The sequence below is a fragment of the Maylandia zebra genome, linkage group LG1 (genome assembly GCF_041146795.1).
Source record: "Maylandia zebra isolate NMK-2024a linkage group LG1, Mzebra_GT3a, whole genome shotgun sequence".
In the NCBI taxonomy this organism is placed as follows: Eukaryota; Metazoa; Chordata; class Actinopteri; order Cichliformes; family Cichlidae; genus Maylandia; species Maylandia zebra.
This window is the reverse complement of record NC_135167.1, coordinates 31,240,352-31,261,814: the sequence shown is the minus strand read 5'-3', so window position 1 is coordinate 31,261,814 and position 21,463 is coordinate 31,240,352. Positions and strand designations below refer to the sequence as shown.

The 21,463-nt window shown below is 39.6% G+C and overlaps 1 protein-coding gene across 2 annotated transcripts in view; it reads left to right on the top strand.

Annotated features, from left to right (window-relative positions):
- Positions 1-21,463, top strand: part of kcna4 (potassium voltage-gated channel, shaker-related subfamily, member 4) — a 144,477-nt gene that overhangs the window by 36,053 nt on the left and 86,961 nt on the right. The window contains exon 3 of one of the 2 annotated variants that reach the window (XM_004558040.3): positions 13,525-20,599. The exons of the other annotated variant lie outside the window; for it this stretch is intronic. The gene's annotated coding sequence lies outside the window, so the exon portion shown is untranslated. Of the gene's footprint in view, positions 1-13,524; positions 20,600-21,463 lie in introns of those variants that run through there. 2 annotated transcript variants of the gene reach the window in all.

Sequence of the window (21,463 nt, the reverse complement as noted above, 5' to 3'; positions counted from 1 at the left end):
TTGCTTGTGGGATGTACAGTAGTCAGGTTTCACAAACCCACTCCTGTCCTCATGTGCAGAAAGCTGGGGGGTTGAGGGCAATAAGGACAAAATTATGAAATCACATCAAAGGGAAGCTCAGAATTTACTCTTGGTTTGTTGCTAACTAATGATCATTAATTAAGGCCAGGTTGGTACAACTACAGTTATTAGTTAGCATTGCAAAGAACCTGAGCCACAGGTTCACAATTAAACTGTCCATATACAGAAACAGAACTGTGCTTCTTTGATTTCTACAGCATGCATTTACCATGAATCGAGTGTGGGCGAACATGATTTCCACTCCCACAGTAAACCATACATGGATACATACAGTACTTTGATTACTCTTTGGCAGTGTCAGTAGGTAGGAAGAAGGCTGGGGTTGCATCTTTGTTGCTGATTTGGCAGTCCATGCAGGTAGGCGACTGGCACCTCCATGTGTAAGGAAGAAAGCACATGATAGTCTACTAGCTAGCCTTGCCAGACCAACAGAGGAGTTGGCATCAACAATGATGATGAATATTGCAGCAACCTAATTGAGAGAAAAATGGGACTCATTTTTGCTGGGTGAAAATTGTATTCAAGCTCGAGTCGAGAAGTGGTGAATTTAAAGTGATTGTAGAGATTCCTGTAGAGATTCCTGGCAGCTTTTACAACCGGAAATGTAACATCTTCGTTGAAATCTATTCACATGGCTGGAAATAAATAGAAAAAGATTCTTTTTTTTATGTTACAGATTATTTATTTTCTTTAAAGTAAAACAGATTTTCCTCTCCCCCTGTAGCAGAATTCAGGCTGTTGGCCTTGCTTGATAAATCTCACCTATGTGATAGTGGGGAGATAAACACGCTGTTCAGCAGAAGTTTTCAAACTAATTGCATGTTACTGGTGTATTGACTAACCTCTGAGAAAATACAATTAAGTTTCCATTCAAAGTTCCTGATCAATTTTTATCCAGCAGGGTTTAATTTAGCAAACTGTGTAGCCTGTGGGACTCTGTCTAGTCAGAGTAAGAAAATACATTCAGCGCCAATCAGATTGTGACCAGAAAGAATTAACTATTGAGCCTCGTAGAAAAAAAATCATGGGTAAAGTTAATTGAAAAAGTTGTCTAAGACAAGCTCAAAACATTTAAATCTATCAAAAGGACATTTTTTTGGTCACTTTGGGTAAGCATACAGCAACACAATAATGTTATGGCAAACTTGTTAGAAGACATCTGTTCATGTAACAACAGAGCAACATTTTGCACTTTTAGACTTATTTCTGGGAGCCTCAGAAATAATTCAAATACAGTCTTTTAGCTCCATTTTTAGTCTCATCGAACTCCTGAGCAAGAGTTATTTTACTATTTTAGAGGTCTAAATATAAAAAGAGTTAGAAAGACTTGACAATATTAAAACATAATATAACTTCTCTGTGGTTCTTAATACAACTGACCACCAAATGAGCAATACTATTTGGCACATCCCTAAAAAGAACATTGGGCTCAATTTAAGGACATTTTATTCAAACGTCATTTCAGTACTCAGTTTGTTTGTTTTTTTGTTTTTTTTAAACATTATGTTTATTGACTTTTATATTACAGAACAAGCAAAGAATAGTAGTACAGTTAACCTGAGATTTATATTAAAGAACATAGTCCCCAAAATAAACAAATATAAATTAAAAGAAACAACAATAATAATAATAAAAATAAATAAATAATAAAATAAAACAAAACCGATGCACAGCATGGTAAAACAAACAAAGCAAGACGCGAACGAAAAATAAAAACAACAAAAACAAAGAAACAGATAACAAAGAAAACAACAACAAAAAAAACCAAAAAAACAAACAAAAAGAAAACCACACACACACAAAGAAACCCAAAACTCAGCACCAAGTATCACTTTCTAAATTAATTCCCTTCATAATGTCTCAGAAACTCAGTTAAAGGTAACCATATTTCTTCAAAATCTACTCCCTTTCCTCTGATAATATAAGTAAGTCGTTCCAATACAATACATGATGCCATCTCCTTCACCCACATATGACTTGAGGGTGCATCCACTTTCTTCCAATACAAAGATATTAAGCGCCTAGCTTGCAGGAGGCCAAAGTCAATTATTTTAGCTGTCTGGTGCTAAAGTCACAGTTCTTTGGATATACAGTGGGGCAAAAAAGTATTTAGTCAGCCACCGATTGTGCAAGCTGCCCCACATAAAATGATGACAGAGGTCAGTAATTTGCACCAGAGGTACACTTCGACTGTGAGAGACAGAATGTGAAAAAAAAATCCATGAATCCACATGGTAGGATTTGTAAAGAATTTATTTGTAAATCAGGGTGGAAAATAAGTATTTGGTCAATAACAAAAATACAACTCAATACTTTGTAACATAACCTTTGTTGGCAATAACAGAGGTCAAACGTTTACTATAGGTCTTTACCAGGTTTGCACACACAGTAGCTGGTATTTTGGCCCATTCCTCCATGCAGATCTTCTCGAGAGCAGTGATGTTTTGGGGCTGTCGCCGAGCAACACGGACTTTCAACTCCCGCCACAGATTTTCTATGGGGTTGAGGTCTGGAGACTGGCTAGGCCACTCCAGGACTTTCAAATGCTTCTTACGGAGCCACTCCTTTGTTGCCCGGGCGGTGTGTTTTGGATCATTGTCATGTTGGAAGACCCAGCCTCGTTTCATCTTCAAAGTTCTCACTGATGGAAGGAGGTTTTGGCTCAAAATCTCATGATACATGGCCCCATTCATTCTGTCCTTAACACGGATCAGTCGTCCTGTCCCCTTGGCAGAAAAACAGCCCCATAGCATGATGTTTCCACCCCCATGCTTCACAGTAGGTATGGTGTTCTTGGGATGCAACTCAGTATTCTTCTTCCTCCAAACACGACGAGTTGAGTTTATACCAAAAAGTTCTACTTTGGTTTCATCTGACCACATGACATTCTCCCAATCCTCTGCTGTATCATCCATGTGCTCTCTGGCAAACTTCAGACGGGCCTGGACATGCACTGGCTTCAGCAGCGGAACACGTCTGGCACTGCGGGATTTGATTCCCTGCCGTTGTAGTGTGTTACTGATGGTGACCTTTGTTACTTTGGTCCCAGCTCTCTGCAGGTCATTCACCAGGTCCCCCCGTGTGGTTCTGGGATCTTTGCTCACCGTTCTCATGATCATTTTGACCCCACGGGATGAGATCTTGCGTGGAGCCCCAGATCGAGGGAGATTATCAGTGGTCTTGTGTGTCTTCCATTTTCTGATGATTGCTCCCACAGTTGATTTTTTCACACCAAGCTGCTTGCCTATTGTAGATTCACTCTTCCCAGTCTGGTGCAGGTCTACAATACTTTTCCTGGTGTCCTTCGAAAGCTCTTTGGTCTTGGCCATGGCGGAGTTTGGAGTCTGACTGTTTGAGGCTGTGGACAGGTGTCTTTTATACAGATGATGAGTTCAAACAGGTGCCATTCATACAGGTAACGAGTGGGGGACAGAAAAGCTTCTTACAGAAGACGTTACAGGTCTGTGAGAGCCAGAGATTTTCCTTGTTTGAGGTGACCAAATACTTATTTTCCACCCTAATTTACGAATAAATTCTTTACAAATTCTAACATGTGAATTCATGGATTTTTTTTTCACATTCTGTCTCTCACAGTTGAAGTGTACCTCTGGTGCAAATTACTGACCTCTGTCATCATTTTAAGTGGGGGAACTTGCACAATCGGTGGCTGACTAAATACTTTTTTGCCCCACTGTATACCCAACACACACATTTTTGCTTCAACAGGTATATTTACTCCAACAATCTTAGATAAAGTTTGCGTGATTAATTTCCAGTACTGTTGTAATTTTGGACAGCTCCATACACAGTGGAGCAGAGTGCCCTTCTCGTCTAAACATTTACTGCAGCTATCTGGGATGACAGGCGACCAGCGATTCAGTTTGACTGGGGTTATATAAGTTCTCATCAACCACTTATATTGGAGGAGTTTCATCCTTGTATTAATTGGGGGCGATCGTGGCTCAAGAGTTGGGGGTCGCCTTGTAATCGGAAGGTTGCCGGTTCGAGCCCCGGCTTGGACAGTCTCGGTCGTTGTGTCCTTGGGCAAGACACTTCACCCGTTGCCTACTGGTGGTGGTCAGAGGGCCCGGTGGCGCCAGTGTCCGGCAGCCTCGCCTCTGTCAGTGCGCCCCAGGGTGGCTGTGGCTACAATGTAGCTTGCCATCACCAGTGTGTGAATGTGTGTGTGAATGGGTGGATGACTGGATATGTAAAGCGCTTTGGGGTCCTTAGGGGCTAGTAAAGCGCTATATAAATACAGGCCATTTACCATTTACCATTGATTGTCTTTGGGCTTTTAAACATGCAGTTTCCCAGTCCACCTCGTGTATCTCCTCTTGGATGTCAGCCCTCCATGCGTCCAACTTGTCAGTGGCAGATTCCCCATCATGTGTTAACAGAGCTGTATAAACTGAAGAGATATGACTTCTGCCCACTGGCTTTTTAAGTATGACATTCTCCAATTGTGATAATAGTGGCTCAGATACAATCTGTTTATATTTTGACATAATGAAATTTTAACTTGTACATATTTTAAAAAATGTTTTTTGGGGATGCTGTATATTTGGCATAGCTGATCAAATGTAAACAGGTTGCCATGCTTATAAAGATCTGCCACCTTCTGTACACCTTTATCTGCCCAGATTTTGAAACCCCAGTACTCAGTTTTTAAGTTTTGTTTAATTTTAATAGGACTCCGTCATTGTCCACTGTACCCAAGAAGGTGAAATTTTGATGTGCTCCATGATTCATCTTCTTTCCTGTCCTGTTTGTGTTTCTGGGATCTATGGATTTGACTGGACCCTTGAAAATATCAGAAAATGTTTTTTGATGGGGTTTTTTGGAATCAAGAGAAATTTTAATATATGACTAATGCTAACCTAGTCATAATATAATACCAAACCACTTTTGGGTTTCTAATCAAACATTCAGAACAGAATTGTAGTGGGTCAATTTTTCCGAAACGAGTTCTAGTTTGTAATTTAGTTGTGAATTGGGGGATATATTGCCAGCAGTTTCTATCATCAAGGGAAACAACATGGTATTTTTTATGCTTGGCAAGACAACTGACAGGCATCTACATCTGCTGTTGATAAGCGATTGTAGGCGTTTCATTAAGTCACTGTTGAAGTGCACATGTGAGAAATGCCTGCGGGGGCACTAGATAGAGGAGGCTGGTTTGGAGGTGGTACGATGTGACTGACGGGGATGAGACGATAATGACAGTTTTCATTTTGGGTAAACGGCTCTGTGCTTTTGTTCACACAAATTATGAAATTGTGCTTAATGTACCATGAGCACAGTTAAAATCTATACATGAAATTAAAAAAGTAATGAACAAAACAAAAAACAAAAACCCGGGCAACGCATAATAGGTTAAAGTCACGCATTTGTGTCGTAGAAGATTTAGTAGTCGTTCAAGCTCTAAAACAGTAGAGGAAATTTGAAATAAGGGACCACATAGTCTGGAGCTTCTTTAAAAGCTGCACAGAAAGCCTGGATTTAGAGAAAAAAAATACAAGTTTAGTATATTTAACTGTTATGTCCACTTTAACTCTTGCACACTGTGTGCTGTGTTGTGATATTGTTGGAAACTACTGAACAGAGTGACGGACAAATGACTGAAGCATTCAACTTCTCTCAATTTACGTGGCAGTTAACCACAAAAACAAAAAACATTACCAAGCTGACTTCAGGATTGCCAGGAACATTAATGCAACATCCACTTTTATATAATTAACAAGTGTTGCATAACATCAAGCTCAATCATTATTGAGTTTATCTGACAGGGAAGTGGGGGCATGTCTAATAAATTAAAAAGCTTGGGAGCCACCGTGTATAGCATTACACTGTTAACAAGACATGGCATCTAAAGCCATGCTAGCGGCTCTGTGAGGTTGTACCTTGCCATATCAGAGCTTTGAGCTATAAATGCAAACATCATGCAGCGTGTTGACGGGGATCCTGTTTAACAGGATCTTCACCGTCTTTACTTAGCATGCTTAGATGCAAAAATGTGCTCGCAAGTGCGAAAACACAAACTGCAAGCAAGACTGATTAAGTGTTGGGCATGGAACATAAAAGTGATCAGAATTTTTCCTTAAGGAAATCAAGAATGGATGTAGAAAATTTTTATGTATTTGTATGTAAATATTGACATTTCTGCCTGGATCAATGTAGCAGAAAGGCCAACACTGCCATCCCCTAAAGACATGCGGCATACCTAAAAATACATTACAAATAAATCCTTTAAACACTCCCATACAGTACAGCACTGATTGGAACTGATCTACACAGTTACTGAGACACTTTATCATATTAACATATAAACTTGTTATCATATTAAAGATAGGGCCCTATGCAGACAATCTATTTCAAATGTATTTGTGTCAAATTGTGTTTCTAAGAAAGGAAGATGGCTCTAATTTTGACATTTTGGACTGTAAACCCTTCGTTCTGTCAGTAAGTCGTGGGGCTAAAAAATTAGATAAGAGGGTCTGTCACTATACGTCAGTGTCACAGAAGACAGAACCATCTAAACTTATAGATTGTTTGGCTGCTGGCTTGGAAGTAATTGACGCTAACCCAGATTTCAGCTGCTTTTTCCATCTTCATGCTTTTTGTACTGTACATTGGTTATGTCATTCAAACACAGGTCAGTACTTTTGGACAATTAGTGACTGCTCATTCAGAAATAAAAACCCAAAACAGGGACGATTTTGTTCAGCTGCATTCAGTGAAAGTATTCTTGTTTAGAGTGAAGCAGAGTGTTGTGACATTAATGATATTTCCTGACCACTGCCTCCGTTTCTGTTCTAGCTTTAATTCACCGTGACAGTCTGTCATGGTGTAATGCGACTCGTTGTGTTACACATGTGCTTTCCAAACAGCACCTCACACTCTCAGACCAAGACACAAATAAACACAAAACACCTGAAGCTCGGCTTTTTCACGCAGCAGCCGACACATCTAATGAGAACCACAGAAAACGTTGATGGGACCGCTGGAGTTTGGGCTTCACAGAGCACATTCATAGACAAGTCTGCCTAAATGAACAGCATCAGATAAGCAGATGTGCAAGTTATGTTGGGGTTTTTTTTCTAACGGAAAGTGCTGACAGAGAGCTCAGTGACAGGGTTGAAATGAGCACAGTGTGTATTATGTCCCCGGCGTACATTGTGTTGCACGTACCGTCGATCCTGGCCTGAATATTTATAGTCTATCTGTGTTCATTTGTGTATGTTTATGTGTGTGTGTGTGCACGTGAATCTGAAAGCCAGTGTGGATGTAAGAGCCCTGCAGGGGTGTGAGGCAAGAAGCAGCAAGAGGCAGAAAAAATCCCCGCTGCCTTTGGATTAGTGTCAGCAAACAGGAAGCCAGGCACCGTGCTCCATGTGCCTGTGCACTCTCTTAAAGCCAGTCCCTGTGGCATTATTTAGCTTTTTTTTCTCAAAGTGTCATATTTTTATGTCTAGGGTTTGGATCAAAACCCAGCTAAAGTTTTCTGATATTACCTTTAATGTCTTTTACAATCTTTCTTCACAGACTGTGTATAAACGATAGATGTCGCCAATGTGATTTCACGTCGCCACTTGGCGGATCTATGAGATTAGTTAGCTGCCTGAATCTTTGGCTGATGTGGAAAGTAGAAATCAAATAATTGACATGTATTTTTGATGTTATGAACTGGAAAGCTAGTCACTTCTGATCATCAAAAGTAGGCATTTGACATTTTCACAGCTGAAAAGCGTCAAACTTGGCTACTCACAGCCTACTTCAGGACTTCTACATGACCTTTTTTCTCAGCTCTGTAGGTCACTACTTGTCTTTGATAGTTAAAGGATAACCAACAAGAATTGCTGTGCATCAGTCTGTTGATGTGGATCATTTGATCAGAGTGGCTTTAAAACTGCCCTTTGCGGCTTTGTACAGTTCTGATTCTGATTATTTAATGTTAAAAAAACAAACAAAACAAGTGTAACTAGGAATTTTAAATCTTGGGACTTTGTGAGATGTCTGGAAATATCACCACTCCATTTTTTCCCACTAAAAAGCAGTGCATACACCGTTTGTGGGTCACATCTGGTCTGTTGGTCTTTGTGAAAACATACAAATGCGCCCGTGACATCAGATAACCTGTGAAATCCTTTGCAAAGGACAAAGTGGTGTCTGTTTCCACCTTATAAACAACTCTGTTTCCTGGACAGCTTCCTTTGAAAAAATGAAACAAGTGACTTGCCTGCGAAGTTCCTGCTGCCGCTTTGATGATAATAGTTGCTCGTGACACCTAGACCGGAATATTTAGATGAAAGTTATAACAAAAACACTTTGGTGTCATAGAGAATATTCTCAAGGGAGCCAGAGCTCAAGCTCAATCTGTCATAATCACACATATATAGTTAAAAAGAAATTAAAAGGTGACGGTTGAGTTGACATTTTTGCACCTGTGGCAGATCCAGAGGAATTTTTTACCTTTATGTCAAAAAAAGAGAGAACTCTTTAATATTTAATCCCTGCCTCTTGATTTTTGCTACATTAATAAGACCAACTAGACCCATGATGCATGAGAACAGATTTATTCGCACAGATTTAACTGCCTGTGTAAAAAAAACCCGAAAACAAGAGTTATGAATGCATTTGTAGCAGGAGGCTGCACGGTTGATGTGCAATCTAGGTAGCAAGTAATGAGAAGGTGTTACGTCTCATTTCCCAACTTGATTCAACAGTAATAGTTCTTGCTGCTGATGTCCTCACCTATTTGCCCTCTTGAGGAATTTATTCCACTCCAAGATAAAGATGATGTTGTTCTGCCCGTGTGAAAAACCTTGCTGCTTTGCACATGCTGGCAGGAAGTCTCAAGCTAAAATAAATGAAACGGCTTCTTGATTCACAGCTGTGCATTAGTTAGTTGTTGCTATCAAAATGTAAGGGCAATAATAGAAGCTTTTTCCCCCCCAGACACTAGTATCTGTAGTCCTTCTCTGGCTGGTAGATCTCTGCAGTCACACCTTTGTCTCTCACGCTCATGTTTTTTTTAAACAACTAGCACTCAGTGCATCGTCTGTGACTGTAGGCGTCAAGACTGCAACCTCTCTCATCATGATAATAAGCGCTCCGTTTTAAGAATAACGAGGTCACGGGACACCGGTCTTGCACGTAAAGGATCGTTGGACAGCAGTAGAGAATCTCACTGCGTGTCGGATATCGTGGTCATAGGTGTCATCATTTTTTTCAGTCAGTTTTATCAATCCAGAATCATTGATACTTGGTATTTTTATACTTGTCCTTTCTGTAAATACCTGAAAGAAATACACCGATTGTCAGCCGTGAGTTACTGTCCCTGATTATACTGTAGTAAGAAGGTGCTGGTCAGCTAAAGCTTAAAAGGCAAAAGGAGAGTGTATTAATTGATTTTTTTAAACAAACAACGTATTTTTTGTTCCAAAACAGTAAAATGACTCTTCAAAAACAGGTGAACTAACTGTTGAGTCATTTGGATTATTAGCTCTATCAGTCCCTCCCCTACAGTTTTATTAATATCCTTTTGAGCTTCAGGGCTGTAAAATTGTCTCCCACATAATGCTGTACCTGAGGGCTCTGTTTCTGGCAGTCTCTACTGGGCGCTCTCTACAAACACCATAATGATTTTAAATCCATTCCCAACAGAAAAGCTGCTGCTGGGCTCTTGCATCGTGAATAGGGATGGCTTCTGGGTACGCAGGTGGATTGTCGGATGTGAGCAGGTTTGCGGTGGTGCTCTTGGCTTAGCCTTGAGCAACAGTGTCTCAATGTGGCACTAAAAATGGTCCTGCCTCCTATTGGCGAGCTCACAGCTGTGAGGCCAGTTACATGACAATATTCTCCCTAGATCTGTTTTAGTTTAGCAAATAAATAAATGGAATCTCTTGTTCTCATTTATAAAGTGTGGGTATTTTTTTTAACCATTATTTCCCACCACTGAGGTATTTAGTGTTTTCCAGGTATCTCCCCTTTAACATCGGTGGTTTATGTGTAATTCACAAACTGCAGACTGTCTCCTGGGCTGATGATTGTATTACTGAGAACTGTGTAGAATCACCCAGTAAAAGAAAGGTAGTATTATAGGGAATGATGAGACGCAATCAGTTCAGTTTCAATAGCATTTTCAAGCTTAAAAGCAAAGTTACACTCATGTTTGAATGATTTGAATGCATCTTTTATACTTAATGCTGGTATGTAAATAAATCTGAATGTAAATGATTGAGAACAGACGTTTCTATGACTGATTTTTTTTATTGTACTTGTGATACTGTTACACTTTGGGTATAATATAGGTGAGTACTGATGTTTGTTATAAATGCATATATTATACAAATTAATGCAAATGTTTGCACAAACAACACCTAATAACATTAATAATAACCCCTCTGCACCTGCTGAGAAGTTGCTTTCCTTCATACATGATACGCTCCAAAGTTCCTTGCACAACAAATGGCTCATTCTAATATTGCACCAACCCATTAAGGGTGAAATGAAACTTAATTTATTGCTATGATATGTGCTCATAAAATATTATTTTTTTTAAACTGTCTTCACACAGTATATCATAATAACGCTTATAAACCTCGGCAGATCACAGCATGGGTCGCCTTGCCTAGTGTGGCAGTGCCGTGGACATCTCTGCTGACATATTCAGTGTGTGTTTCAGTGTTGTAGTAAGTTAGTCATGGTTCTCTTCAGCTTTAGGTTGCTCTACTCGTGCACAAACACACACACAGCCGCTTTTATTTCAAGAATTGTGACACAGTGGCTTTTTAGTGCCAGAACGCAATACTGTAAATCGCAGACAGTGAATAATATTAATGACATTCACTGATCTCTTCTGAGTTCCCCTCTCAGGACAGTCTGACGCTCAGTATATTGAGTGCTCATGCTGACATTATTGAATCCTATATTTGCCCTCCTACCGTTACAGGTGCAGTGTACTGGAGCGCAAATATACCACAGGAGCCCCCCCAACAAACAAAACCTGGAATGTAAACAAGCACAGGTTTAGCTCCAAAGTCCTAATAAGGGAATTAGATTAAAAACAGTCAGTATGTTTGTTGTAATTGCCTTGTGCCTGCTGCAGCTATGATTGCATACAGAATGCCTTCAACTCCTGGGAGACTTTGTGGAAATCCTCAAATTATTGAGGTGGAGAATTATACAACAGCTGCTCCGTTTAAAGAGGACGCTTGTCTCTAATAGTGTGCATCTTAATAAGCACAAATAGCTGTGGCACAAAACAGTTCTGTGAAATGTTTCACCCTACAGGGGGTAGCCAAAATAACAAACACTTCATGAGGAAGGAATTTAAATTTGAGTTTAATCAACATTAAAAACAGCTACAGAGGAGCTTTTGGTTTTTTTAATGCGGCGTATGTCCGTCATCACGCCGCTATAGGTTTCTGTCGGGCATGTGATCACAGTTTCTCTTTCGTAATTGGAGTTTACCTGTTTTTGGCATACACCTCTGTTATTTGTCTGATTTTAGACTAATTAAATACAATTTTTTTCCTGGTTTTTTTTTTTTTACTAAACGTACAATTTTGACAACCAAGCTGCTGCTTTGCGTTTATAACCTGGTATGACACTGACATCAGCTCTACTTTGGAGCAGCTGTTGTTATACTTGAGCAGAAACCAAAGATGACTGTTGATTGATGAAAAAACAGGAGCTGTCGCTGCCCTATCCCTACTGGAAACCCCCACACTAGTGATGCGCGAATGTTTACTGCTGTACATCAAATGGTCCAAGGAAGAAACTGAAGCAACTTACACCAGATTCTGATATTAAAATAAAAATGTTATATTTCATTTTACTTGTTTTTTCTCAATAAGAGATGCTTTCCCTTTATTTCAGAATATCTAATACAGTGCACTACATTGAACTACATGGAGCTGAGTGTAATGGGCAACAACAACAAAATAAAACTAGCATTAGTGGCATAATGTAAAAAAAACTTAGTAAAACACTACATTTTGGGTAATTATTCATTGCAATAAAAAGCATAAAATTAAATTAATGAGATGTAAGTGTTATTAATATTATTTATATATATGTATTATTGAAATTATTATTATTTTAGTGGTTGTGTAACACTCACACTATATGTATTTTTATCAATGAGTATGTCTACATTTTTATTTAAAAAATCAACATATCAGGTGTGGTCTTATTTAAGCTTTCCTGTATAAATTTCTGCATTTAAGAAAAATAATATAACACACACATATGTATGTATATATATATATATATATATATATATATATATATATATATATATATATATATATACACACAGACAAGAAGAGAAGAGAGAGTAATATAATAAAAGGAAATCAGTTTTATCTGTTGGATGAAGACAGACCTTTTTGTTGAGACAACCAAGAATATCCATCCATCCATCAGGGGTCGGGTCGCGGGGGCATCAGCCTAAGCAGAGAAGCCCAAACCTCTCTCTCCTTACCCTAGCAAGGCGTTCTCAGGCCAGCCGAGAGATATAATCTCTCCGGCGTCTCCTGGATCTTCCCCGGGGCCTCCTCCCGGCGAGACATTTCCATACCTCACCCAGGAGGCACCCAGGAGCAATAACACTATCTACAGCTTTCACAAGTTGCATACTTTTAAAATGCTTAGCCTAAACCTTGACATTTGGACATACACGCAGACATGCACAAGTGTTATGATTGGCCACAGTTTTGCTGATGAAAGGCTTGATTTTTCATCTTCTCAGCGTACATAACCTTTGCCCTGTTTGAGCGAGCCCTGCCTGTTTTGCTAGCAGCAGGAATTGACGAGGTAACGTTTACAGTATGTAACTGAAAGTCAGAGGCGAGTCATGCGCTTGTGTGGATGGGACTTATCTGTGCGTCTCCTTCTCCAGCAGGATGATGTTATCAAAAGTTGTACACCCAAACAACAATGGGTGTGTCTAGTGCTGTGACATTAGGGCTTCCCCGGTTTGATGGGACGGTGCAGCATTAAAAAAAACAAAAAACAAAACCACTGGTTATTTCACTCAGTGTAAATAAACTGTATCAGTTCAATAAATCAGAACCCCCTGTCATTGGATGAATATGATACTGGCAGACAGAATAAACTGTTTTAAGTGCTTAAGCTACTGAAGGATAAATGAACGTAAGCATGTTAAGGGGTGTATAACAAATGGTTTATTTATGTAACTAAACCCCCATGTGGTCTTATACAAAGCTCAGACGTATCCCCTGCCAAAGTGCTTCAGAAGGAGCTGCTGCTTAATGACCCTGATGTTTATCTGTAGTGAGTGCATCTTGCCCAACTTTTGGGTGGGAAAGGAAAATATGCACAATATCAGCTTGGTGTTTGGGCAAATTGCTCCATCTTGAGGGTGCCGTTTCGTCAAGCATGATTATAGATTTCCTGTTTCTCTCTTTGTTGCAGCGCTGCCAGTTACAGGGAGAGGGAGTATCCCTGCACCCCGCATCTCTGGAAATCACAGAGAACAAGCAAAACGTTGTGACAGGTCATCTTGAGCACAAGCGGACACTGAAAAGCAACAACCGGATGACACTTGGCGTTTGGACAATTGGAGGAGAGAGCTGCTGTATGGTATCAGTAAACAAACCCTCGAAGGCTGAGACTGGAGTTAGTGTGTGAGTGAGTCGCGGCCCAAAATGATTGCCTTAATTACTACACATGTAAAGATGTATGAAGTGAAGATAACTAAGAAGACTTGTTCAAAAATACAGATGTTTTATTTACATGTGAAAAAAGTGTCTTGTAAGGAACAGATGTGAATATTTTAATATGATAGAGATAATGTTTGGTCGTAACGTCGACATGTTTTAGTTGGGTCGGCTTCGTAGGTGTCATAGGTTACTAAATGGTGAGTTTGCTCTGCTTCTGTGCGGCCAGCAGTATGACTTTTTAAAAAAAAAAAAGAAATCTCGTTTCATATTGTCAACCACACAAGGCTGGCCTGAGTTGCTCGCTTATCTGTTGGCAAAAAAAAAATTAAATAACGATCTACGACACATTGTGTCATAACACATGGAAATCCTCGTCCGGAAAGTGTATAGGGTTGGGAGAGAAATACGAGACATATATTGACTGGCTCAATGCAACACACTGAAATACATCAGAAGATTATCCTCTTACATTAAGATCCACTTACACTAAAGCAAAGATGTCAGGCACATAAACACCCATCATAAATATCAGCCACACTCACTTTCTATCACAGCAGACGAAACTCGCCGGGCTCTCACTGCTCGAGAATCATTGACGTAAAGACGAAATACCTTACGTTTCTTTTCTCCGATGCAAATTTAGAGCTGACCAGCTGCTTTGTTGATATGTTTTCACTTTGAATTTACCTGTATGCAAAAGTAACATGGACGTGTGTTCTATATTTTTTTAAACCTAGCCTTGATAATTACATTAACCAAAGGTGAAACCCTGAATTTACTGTATGTTGTGGACTTCTGGAAAATGTTGTGACATAGATGCACACTGAATAGGAAAAAAAATGTAAATACCAGACGTTTCTACTTGTGTGTCCTAAGATGTGTTTCGCAGATAGAGTAATTTGAGACTTTTCACTTTCTTTGACTGTTATGACCATCCACCATAATCCTCTGTGTTCAGTTTGTCCGTTTCACTTTCTTCATATTGTTGCGAATGCTGCTCCAACATTCTTCAGTGTACTTCTTTATTTCATTTGTTCCTTTTTCTTCTTTTGTCTTTTTAACAAAACTCCCATTGAAAATCCACTTACCTATTTATTTGGCATATTGAGACATGAGGTTACTGATGTCATTTGTGCAGCTTTGTGAGAGGGGCGCTGGCATTTGTTACCGCTCTTAGATCTGCAAAGTTGCCTGTGAATACAAGGATTAGAAATGTCCACTGACATGCCAGTAGTAGTAAATCATATCACATACATACATATATAAATATATTTTAATGAAGACATTGTTTTCCTTTAAAAAGCACCCTTTACATACACTATTTGCTTTAATGGCACATGAAAGCTTGTGTCCTTCATCTTATCTTCCAAGTTCTCATGTGTGCTCTTTTTCTGAAAATTCATATCTGTAATTACCTCAATATAGTGACCCTTACAAAAGATGTTTACTGAATGTTAAAAAATTTCCTTGGTGTCAAATTCTTTTCTTCTTCTTTTTTTTTTTTTAAATCACCCTATAGCCACAATATTTTAAAAACAGATGTCAGTGGTTTATTTGGGGTACTCTTTATAGAAAAGATGTGGGGGTTTTTTCGTCAGTTTACTTTATCATTGTGAGGAGGGATACCAGCAGTTTAACCAAGAACACCAGTGCACAGTAGCAGAGGTTAGGGACTGTCACTTTAAAAAGTTGCATAACAACAAATGTGTGAAAGAAAGGAGGGGAAAAAGGTGATCCAAAAGGAGCAATCACACATCCAATTGTAGCTAAGGATGCACACACACACACATATGTGATGCAGCATGTGACAGCAAACTGGTTTCATTTATCTACCTTTTATGATGAGATTGTAATTTGAAGATGTCAGACTGTGCGTTGGAGTTATTGCAATATAGTAAGAATGAAAATTAATAGTCAGTTGTAGCACATTTGTTAACTTCTGATAAAATCTGTGCTAGCATCATGCGAAACCATTGATCACTGTAGGCTAACGATGTGAAAGTCACACCCTTGGGCGTTGTGTCTGCGCTGAGCAGGGGGTTTCGCGTCATGGCTAAAACGTTGGCTGGACGAGGTGTTTATTTGCAGTTTATGCATCACAAACTGTTAAACTGTATTTTGGGGGCATAGCTTTAAGAAGCATTTGCAAGCAGTGACGCTACAATAAATATTTGAAATATTCATGAAGTCCAGTTGTTCTTGATTGCGTCGTTGCTGGGATTCATGGTCCGTATCTTTGACCGGCTTTTTGCATGCTGCATCACATATACGTCCAATGTTAGTGTGTGCCGATTGTTATTGTCGACTCATATTGACAGAAACATGATTTTCTGTGATGTAAATTGGTTATTTTTTGCTGGATAAATGTTCAGCAGTAGTGTCATGAAGGGTGGAAATTCTTTAAAACAATATTCTTCTTGACTTTTGCACAGCAGAGGACTAAATGACAAAAATCATATCAGCACCTCCTATCATCTATCAGCTAAAGTTGTTGTTTTAAACACTGCTGTTAGCCCAGATTTTACAGTTGGCGCATTGTTTCTTTTAGCTACAATTTGCATGTTTCTTTAAAAATCACGTTAACGTAAAACTGGAAAAAAAATGTTGACAAATGTAGAAATTATTAAGGGAAATTAAATGAATGAAATTAAAATGTTTATGAAACAATATAACAAATGATTTGGCTATTTAGCACACAGGCACAAAGCTTTGGAGCTATCACATTTTTCTTTGATAATTAAAACAACAATTCATTATACGCAGAGTTTAAGCTAAAACCGGCTCCTAGGTACTTATCAACTGTACAGACAGTCTGTCTTTCCCCAGCTAGAAGGACGGAAAACTTATTACCCAAAAATGTTGAGCTATTTCTTTCACAGGTAGATTAAATCAAAATTGTGACTGATGTCCAAAAATATATTTTCAGAAGTAATCTCATTACACTGATCTTGTCAGATTATGTGCCTGAAGCACAAGATGTTCCAAACCCGGAGAGGCCCAGGGAGCGTCAGGAGAGGCCAGCACAAGCATTTGAAGCTGAACATTAGCTCACGGGGTGTTCAGATATCTGAGACGCAGCTATCCCAGATACTATCGCACCAACTGCCAGTGATGACCAGAAGCTGTGTGACACTGATATATTTATGAGGGACAAATTAATTAGCTACAGCTTGGTGTTACCACAAAAGCCAAAGAGTAATATTCCCACAGGTTAGTAGACAGAAAAAGAACATGATCAGCCTGCCAATTGATCCCGCAGGCCACCGCATTCAATCAAGCAGAGCAAATAAGCACCAAAGGAGGCTGGAGGAAATCTGGGCACTCTGTAACCCATTTCCTCAATCTATGAATTAAAATAATTTATTTGGTTAGACTTGACAATTGTGTCGAGCTGCACTGATGCACAGCACTGAGTTATATATGCTCTAAACTAAATACTCAGAAGGAAACCAAGAAAAATGTCACATACAAAGACAGAAGATTACCAAGGCGGAATTTCAGCCTTTGAAGCAGAAAATCATGGACGTGTACACTAAACAGAAAGGTCCTCAGATTATCCAGCCTCATCATCCAGGTCCTGTCGTGAGCAAACAGCTGCATCACTTCTTTAAACTTTGCACTGCTAGGCATTCCTAAGGACGCTAAAGTGACCTGCGGTAATAACTGCAGTGATAATTTGTTGTGATTCAGCACGGCAAATGAGCAGATTTTACAAAGCTGCTGGGGAGGTTACCAACAGTTTGTGTGGGGACATTAGATAACACACAGGACGAGGTGAGAGGAGAACATTTTAATTACAATTGCCTTGGAGCTAGAAAACTCACCAACGCTACATGTAAAACATTTCTGAATGCCAGAGAGAGTAGCTCACACAACTGCTGACCAGAGTCGCTCAGATCAGTTTTGAACTCAACACATCAAAGAAAAGAACTAGACTCAAACAAAAGAAAACAATTGTTGGGACTGAGTTTTAGATTAATAAGACCTCTTACGTAAGCGCCCACATTGTGAGAAAGTGCTTTTCTGTCGAAGCTCACGTATTTCTGAGGCCTAAACACCTGCGAGACTCTTCCGTCTCTGTGCAACCGAGCAAGATTAAGTTTTAAGATGAATGCCTCCTTTAGTCAATAACAAAGGATTTACTCACTGAAAGAAATCACCGATTGGTTTCTAAAGCCAAGACAAACAAGACGGTTCAGATTTAGCTGAGAAAAAAGTTTCTTATGGTTTTTCAGCGTTGATCCAAAACCGTCGAAATTACATCCTCATGTTCAGCCAGCCTTTGAATTTAGTCCAGGTTTCAGTTTCTTCGTACATTTGGGCTCCACAATGACAGAGCATTTCACAGAGCATCACAGTTATTAAAAACCAACCCGAAAACCAAGACCCTGCTCAGTGAAACAAAAATGTCAGTTTTGCCTTTAAGACTGAATTTACTCTTCATACACTGAATTTGATTCAAATTTAAAACCCTCTTTTTGTCTCCAGATATCTTGAAAGGACAAACCGACTGAGCCTGATATCTTCACATTGCACCCGGAAAGCACTGCAGATGCTTCCATGCGGCTCGGTTTGGATATTACATCCCGCCGACACATACTGTACATAAATAAAAGCGCTGCATTATTATGAGGATAAAAGCCCGAGTGTTTATTGTAATATCCACAGCATTAGATAACAGCAGAAACTCGTTTTATGTCTTAATCTCCTTATAAACAAGGTGCCCTGTGAGGAGCGCTGCAGAACTGTTGAGCGGTGACGCAGTTTGCTTTTGCTGTGAAGTGTTTTCGTGCTGCAAATTCAATGAACGCAGTGTTTACCTGTCCGCATCCATATATTTAGAAACCGGTCTGAGATATGAGACAAATAAAACAAAAAAAGCTTTGCATAATTTGTTTGTGTCTGTTGGAAATACAGCTAATGTAAGCACAAAGGTCAGATTACTGGGTTTACAGCGAGGATGACCACATGACCACGAGTATTACGTTGGAATTGGAAGCACCTTTAGTAGTTAATACAGAAGCAACTATAACTGGTCATACATGTAACTCTACCACAAACCAGTGATATCCTTGCTGCGTTTCTCTAGACAGAGATTACAGGGCTCAACCATCTTTCATCAAAGTACAAGACATATGACTTTTTTTTATTAAGTGTGGACTTATCTCTTCGGTTGTTGATGGAAAACAGGTTCTAGCTTATCCAAATTCAGGCCATGATGCTTTTATCATATCCCAAATGTCAGACTGAGAATCTGAGTTCTTCTGGATTCTGAGGGAAATTGCACCAGTTAACAAATGACGAATGACTAAATAGTTGCAGCCCTAATGGAAAACAAGACAATTTTTTTGGAACATTGTGTAATTCCCCCCCTCGCTCTGTGATAAATGCTCTGTGTGTCATGTCTCAGTAAAACGCATTCGAACGCGTGAAATTAGACAAAACACAAGCAAACAAACTAAACGTTTCCATCAATTCCGCAACACGTTTGCAACATTTAGACAAAGCCAAAAATGGGAAAATTGCCGTCATCGACAGGTCCGGCAGTAAATGTGCTGCAAATGCAGAAAACGCACTCTGATGCAAAGCGCCCGCTTCTTTATTCTGTCCAGTTGCACGTGCGCACTGAATGTGGTGAAGATGATTGCTTCGTTTAATTGTGTTTCGTCTATTTGCATGTTTTGGTTAATTACGGAGCGTTAGCTTCTCTGGGCCTGCCGTAATCCTCGCATCCAAAGTATGATTTAAAAGCCCGCAGACGGTCATAAAGATGAAACGTGCTGTTTTTCGGGACGCGCCCAGCACAGAAAGATAATTAGTATGTGTCCTTTTACCTACAGTATGCAGACCAATTACTGTAGCCAATAATTTTGTCATGAACAGACTGCATGTGGGGCACTGCACAATTCCCCCCCAAAGCAAACCTTCACATTTACAGGCCAAGAAACAGTGAGCATGTGGGAGTATCACTTTCAAGCAAACGGGCATTCTTTATGCACAACATTTCTAATTTAGCACTTTGCAATTAGGTCAGAAACTCTTAACCTGTGAAACCGACGTGACAGTTGTTTCTGATCATTACTCCAGGAGAGAATTTGACAGGACAGAGACGGGGTTCAAAACCAGGATAATCAGGCGTCTATGCAAGCTGGTGCAGATTGGTCAGCTACAAGTAACGGCGGTCACAATCCAGCATATCTACTATTAGTCTCGATGATTCGCACGATCGCCTCACTCGCAGTGGAAACGCCGTCTACGTGCAGCCACGAGAGGTGTTTCTACATGCTTGCTGCTCTGCTGCTGCAGTGTGATGATGACAATGATGGCGATTCTGTTTTTTGTTTAGGGGGTTGAGTTTACAAAGGAGGGATAATCATCATTGATCAGTGCAGAGAAACTGGCAGTAGTTATTCATGAATATGTAAAATATTTCTACAGTTCAGGTGTTGAGAAATATCCATGTGAGTTTTGGCCAGCCTTGCTTTTATTCTGCATGATGCTTTGTTTTGAGAAATATGCATCCTAATCCAAGGTATGTTTGTATTCCTTTCCTGAGGGTGCGCCTCTCTTTCTCCTTCACTCTCTCTCTCTGTATCTTTGGAGCTTGTCACTTTCTGACCTTAATTGTCCTGTTTTGTTTTCTTCTTTGTTTTATTTATAATTATTATTTTTTTTTTTTGATTAGTTTTTTTGGGGGTAAGCCTTCCAAATTCTGGATTTTCTACATTCATAACATTTTGTAGACAGCAATATGAGATGTGATTGAAATGGAATATGTGCAATGTTGATTAAAGAAAAATATAATATATTCAATAAAAATCCAGAAAACAGAAGTATGCTGCTCATCATTTTGCTGTCATAGACAAACCTCATCTGAAGGCGGGTCTACAGTAATCTTAGAAATCCTGCATGTTTGCTTGCAGGCTGACGCGTTTTCTTGCCTCTATAAATACTCAGTATGAATAGCTACTCTAGTCTAATCTTTAATCTTCATTACTTACAAATATAACAAGGCGTATTTCAGTCTTCTATCCTATACATTTTGGTGCACCCATAGAGCAGATGTACAAGCCTGTAACTGATGGCATGGATGGTGATGGACTTGATCTTCCTCAAAAGTACTTTAACCAGGACAGTGTGAAGAGAATCAGATTGGGGCCTTGTGAGTGTTTGCCCTTTCTCACACAGCAGGAGATGGTCTGTGAGTGCAAGTAATACTTTTTCTTTCTTTTTCTTTTGATTCAGCTTGGATGCAGGAGGCAGCACCTAATGCCCAGACAATTACCCGCTCTATGGGCTCAATCAGACATTATAGGACTTTGTACCAGGGAGCTGGCAGGTTAAGGACCATTTAATGTCCGTTCCAACTGACTCAGGCATTTGTGTCCTCGCAAGCAGCTGAGTGAATTTGAGGACTGCGGTGGATGTGCGATACAGCTACAGTTTTCTTATGCTGTGTGATTATGGAGAGAAATATGCCTCAAAAGCAAATGCGTACGATATAATCCAGAAGTGCTAAGATTTGCACAAAACTGGGCCATCTGGGCGTCAGCGCACAGGTGACAGAACAGCATAATTGTGTATCACTGTCGATCCTCTGGAGGGAATATATGCTAACTAATCTCTGTATATTTTGGGAAAAGAAGTGTAATATTATAACAATATTACCATTCTCTGATAATAGCAGGCTA